The sequence below is a fragment of the Engraulis encrasicolus genome, chromosome 5 (genome assembly GCF_034702125.1).
Source record: "Engraulis encrasicolus isolate BLACKSEA-1 chromosome 5, IST_EnEncr_1.0, whole genome shotgun sequence".
NCBI classification, from domain to species: Eukaryota; Metazoa; Chordata; class Actinopteri; order Clupeiformes; family Engraulidae; genus Engraulis; species Engraulis encrasicolus.
Genome location: NC_085861.1, coordinates 26,865,974 through 26,871,429, shown reverse-complemented (window position 1 = coordinate 26,871,429; position 5,456 = coordinate 26,865,974). Strand labels below are relative to the sequence as shown.

General features: G+C 41.7%; 1 long non-coding RNA gene across 2 annotated transcripts; it reads left to right on the top strand.

Moving 5' to 3' along the window:
• The first annotated feature begins 754 nt into the window (after positions 1 to 754).
• Positions 755 to 3,957, top strand: LOC134448439 (uncharacterized). 2 transcript variants are annotated; one of them, XR_010034767.1, is made up of 6 exons: positions 755 to 1,351; positions 2,591 to 2,680; positions 2,786 to 2,883; positions 3,090 to 3,183; positions 3,618 to 3,695; positions 3,800 to 3,957. It is a non-coding gene; the product is annotated as an uncharacterized LOC134448439 (long non-coding RNA). The 2 variants fall into 2 exon arrangements; XR_010034766.1 differs by lacking the exons at positions 3,618 to 3,695; positions 3,800 to 3,957 and having other exon boundaries at positions 3,090 to 3,312.
• The last annotated feature ends 1,499 nt before the right edge of the window (positions 3,958 to 5,456 follow it).

Below are 5,456 nucleotides of genomic sequence, written 5' to 3'. Positions count from 1 at the left end.
AGATATGATAGGGCTGTTCAACAATTCTGCACAGGAACCGCCCTGGTCTGGGCCCACCCACTGCATGAAAAGAGGAATATGTGGATGAGTTTTGCACCTTAAACTGCCTCATACCTCAAGCCACAGCATTTGCGGCTCCCCCATGCCCCCCTCCCATCCCCTTCTTAGGAGAGCCTTTAATATGTAAATGCCAGTGATCAGGTCGGGAGCTGCTACAGTCAATTTCAAGTGGGGTGGGGTGGGGTGAGGTCAGATGGGTTTGGAGGGAGTGGGGGGTCGGCAGGCCTGTTTCTAGGATTTTGGGGTCCCTAGGCAACGGGATTGTTGGGGGCCCTAGGGCATTTTTTTGGCCTTTTACTAAAATGTGTGTGTGTGTGTGTCTGTGTGTATGTTTGTTCACGCTGCCCAGTGGTGTTTTTCAGAATCACTAACCATTAAACCAGGGGTAGTGAACCTATGTCTCGAGGGCCCTTGAGGCCGTTTTATCCGGCCCCTGATATCATTATAATGTTTTGCAACTTCACATGAAATAGGCCTATGACATATTTTGCAGGCCTAAAGGAATCTTAGAAATTACATTTCCAATGCAATTAAGTTAGGCCTATATTCAGGGGACCTAGAAAAGGTGGGGACTGTTTTAAATGTGTCTACCTTTAAAGGTGTCTATATGTCTATATAGGCCTAATGGTGTCTATATATGCCTAAATTTCATGGGGAAATCCTGATTTGTGTTCATAGTACGGCACCCGGAGGATTTTATGACCATGGTAGGAATTTGAAGTGGCCCTTCGAATGAAAAAGGTTCCCCACCCCTGCATTAAACCTTTCTTCTAGCCACAGCTCTGCTGTCAGTACATTTTATTATGATACTATAAGCTCAGAAATGAAGTTGATCAAACAATTCGATCGGTGCTATAAACATTTAAATGAACCGAATAGAAATCAGAATAGAAACATCTGAATGATCTTTCTTGGACATAGCCTACATTTTGAAGTGACCCTTTGAATTAAAAAGGTTCCTCACCCCTGCTTTTGAGGAAAAACATCAATGTGCTTGGCCACTCTGGTTTTTAAATTATTCTGAACTAGCAAGGATTGTTCAAGGAAGTTCAAAACAGACTGTCTCTGGTTAAATTAGTTCTACACCAAGCCTTTAGGTGGCAGTACAACTAATTCGCACAATGCGAATTCCACACACAAGCCACAAAGAAGAAGCCATCTACCGCGGTCAACAACACCGACCTATCTGAACAACACCACGCGCTGTCTGTGTGGTTTCACTGTTACAAGTTTCTTGGCGATATGGGGGAAAGTTCCTCACATACCAACGGAAAATGGGCTTCACATACATGTAAGTAAATTTTACTCAACTGTGGTTTAAAGTTTCAGTACTCAAGAGCGATTGAATAGCTCCTCTGAACACAGATCCGCCATTGCTAAGTTGTAGCACAAGTCCCCTCAATGAATGTGACTACTCTTGTTGCTGCTGTACGCTAGTAAATTCTGATAACTTGCGAGCATCGTAATGACAAAATGCAGTAGTGAAACGGTGAATATGTTAAGTATACTTGTTGATGGAAAGTTGTTTGACATTGCTCGTTCTCAATTGCCTTTCCCCTGCCTAAAGATGATTCCCAGTTTGTCGCTCCCAGCGCGGTTCGATCCCCAGTCGGTTCGCTCCCACTAGCCAGACTATCGAGCCCACCGAGCTAGTTATCTTTTTGATGTTAGTTTTTTTGTTACGTACCCTAAACCTAACCCTGAATTGCTTGTATGTGGTAGTGTATGATAATACGAGAAATGTAATCGGGTGGGATAGAACGCCTGGGATTGATAGAATCACCTGGGACTACACGTCCGGGAGTGATCTTACATGGGAGTGACCATCTCCCAGCGCTTAAGATTGACAAAGGCTACGTTAGCATGCTATTGCGTTAGCTCATCAACTAGTTGCTGGGCACTGCTCATTTTTTCACGTCTGCCCGGCATTTTGCTGATGAACTAACGTTTGGACGTCTTGCCAATGTATTTTACAGCGGCAAAAATGCATCTAGGCGACGTTGGCAAGATTGGTGTGCCGTCTGGGTATGTTGGTTTTCAGTGCTGGGCAGTAGCGAAGCGACTAGTTTAATTACATTCCCTAGTAGCTTGGTCGTAGCGTCATTACTCGACTAACGTCCCTGTAGTTAGGAAAGAAATAGTTTGGAAATCAATGTGAAAATACCCTGGGCATTTGCAACAGTAGGCAAACCTGTCCTTAAAAAGTATTGGGTCCTCAAAACACCACTTGTTGCACAAATAAGTGTTGCAATAGAGCACGCCACCCCGAAATCAATGTGAAATACCCTGGCATTTGCAACAGTAGGCAGGCAGCATGTCCTTAAAACGTATGGGTCCTCAAAACAGCACTTGTTGCACAAATAAGTGTAGCTGGCCTCTTCAAGAAATTGAAATTATGCATGGTCACTTTTTCTTATTGTTTCACGTGGAGGTCTACTGACATTGTCTAAATAATGTAGGCTAGTTTATGTTCATGTATTATATTAGGACCCAAGGTTAATGGGTTATTCTGTTTACCATGTTTTCACAGGCTGCTGTCTCATAATATGGCGAAGACGAGTCACTTGAAGGCCTAACAGCTCTTATGAGGAGCAGTCTTGCCATAGAAGACTGAAAGAATGTAAGATTAACTTCTTTGTGACCAATATGACTTGCTCATTGATACATTAGCTATGTCAATATGAGATGCATGGCGAAGTATTTAATTTATTTGTCTCTCTTCTAGGAGCTGTAGAAACAACAGGGTGCCTGCTGCAGTATGACGAGGACGCCCTGATCATAGAAGGTCCAGTGTCTTGGCAGGGTGAAATGGCACTGATATCGGTATGAAGTGATATCAGTTAAAATTAATGAATTAATTCTCATATCTGAATAATGTGAACACTGGATTTACCACACACTCACACACACCCTAGTCCTAGATGATACAACCAAGGTTACTTTTACCACAGCTCTGGCACTGCATCAAATTTCTTTTCTTTTTTATAGAACTGGACAGGTCATTTATTCGTTCCCCTTGTTTTTTGCAGTGTCCTGCAGGATGCTGTGTCCTGCAATCCTGTGTGCTGTGCTACAGACGCGTGTGGAGGTCAACCCGAAATGGGCACAGTAGAGTGAAAGAGGGTAAGCTTAACCTATAGCCTACGTCAGGGTTGGGGAACCTTTCTCATTCGAATGGCCACTTCAAATTCATCCGAGGGGCCATAAAAGTCCTCCAAGGGCCGTACTATGAACACAAACCAGGATTTTCCCTTTCACTTTAGGCCTATATTGAAGGCACCACATTTAAACAAACGCCAACTTCAGGTTCCCTGAAATATAACTTAATTGTATTGCTAATGTATTTTCTAAGATTCCTTTACAAAATATGTCATATTTCATGTGAAGATGGAATTGCATTAAAATTATATCGGGGGCCGGATAAAACAGCCTCAAGGGTCGCAAACGGCCCTAGAGACATAGGTTCCCCACCCCTGTCCTACATTGTCAATATGACTTGTGCTACTTGTCAATGCTGTGCATTGCTATGTTTTGATTTATTTTCTTACATCCTACAGATCCTGGCAGGGAGACGGTAGTGTCCTGCAGGATGGTGATGGGCAATCTTATAAGAGACCACAGAAAACTGATATAGTGTAAGATTATCCCTGTTGGGCTCAATATGTCTTGCTTATTGATATATTTGCTATGTCAATATGAGGTGCATGACGAAGTATTTATTTATTTGTTATTTCTACAGCTCCCAGAAGTGAGACTGAGTGCCTGTTGCAGTATGACGAGGAAGCAGTGACCAGAGACCTTCAGTAGACCCTGCTGGCATGATTGGCGGCTGAAGAACATAATCAACAGCAATGTTTACTTTATAATATTGTACATACCTGTATAGTCTGCACTAAAATGCTGTACTCTATTTTTCCTCTTACTTTCATATTTACCACGTATTTACTATGAATTGACAACTTTTACTCAAATCCATTTTTGTATGTGCCCTGACTAAAACTATCCTTAAACCTAACCTGTCAGAGGTGTAATAACAACCTGCTCTTAGCAATGTGGCAGCAGTCTACTTGGAATGCAGCGGGGAACATAGAACCCTTTTTTTGAAAAAGCATTGTATGTTTCTGAGTTTTATGAATTGTGCCCTTCCCAAACCTAACCTGTCGTAGGGGCCTATGAAATCCGTTTTATTTTCCTCATTCAGTTTTTTTCTGATTTATTTTGCCAAATTGGGTTTTTTTTTTTTACATCTTATTTTTCCCCTTTTTCCCCCCCCCCCCCCCCCCCAAAAAAAAAAATAAAAATAAAAAAATAAATTCTTAGTTATTTAGTTCAAACTGGTGTGTGGACAGGGCCAACCACTCATGGTTGAATGGTAGGTAGAGAAAAGAAAAGTAAAATTACCTACTAGCTTTTTGTAATATCAGCCCTCAAAATATTCCAGGTAATAAGGTAGCTGTATTGTAATTGTACATGCGCATATATTCTATTAAATACACGTGACGCACGCACCCAACTAGAAGGCGAATTCACTTCTGGTGCATTGAAGTTGTTGGACTCTGGCTGCATCAGGTTTTCTCGAATACTTGGCTATATTGCAACGTGCAGCTTAGAGACATTTTGGGTCACGTTATATGTAGGCATTAAATAAATAGCCTCGCAAAGTCCCTACCGTCTACCGTTTCACTCAAACACATGTTTTACAAGACGGCCGTTTTCTTCTGATGGTGACTTGACCCTTTTTCAAAGTTGATGCTAACTTTTAGTCACTATGCACGGAGAGCCGCCCGTCTTTTCTGTGTCGCATCGCATTGTCTTAACATACGGTCAGGACTCAGGACAACGCGTTTATGCCTGACCTCACCTGTTCTACTAGGCAAAATTTGAGTGCTGTTGAGTATTCTAATTTCTTCAATACTCTGACGGCCAGTGTTAGGACGTGGGAGACAATCGGAAACGCCGCTTGGGAGAGAGATGCGTGTTTGTTTCTGAGTTGTACATTTGTGACCTGAGTAGGCTACTGTACATCACTGCATATAGCCTAGAGTATATTGTTTGCAGGGTATGTGTGTAGTTTTAAATTATGTATATTTATGAAATGCACGGTTCCTGTCTAAGTGTGTGTACATTGTTTGGTGTGATATTAAAAGCATTTAAAAAATTCATTTTCATTTCATTCATTTTCATTTTAGCAATAAATTCACATCATGCATGCTGAAGCCCCATCACAGTGCAGTCTATAATGATGTGAATATAATGATGTGAATATACAAAGTAAAATCAACCTAGGTATATTAGTAATAATAATTTTTGCATAATTATACGGACCTACTGTATAGGCCTACGGTATGCATAAATTAATCCAACGTGACCAATAGAAGGTCGTAGCTGCCGAGCCT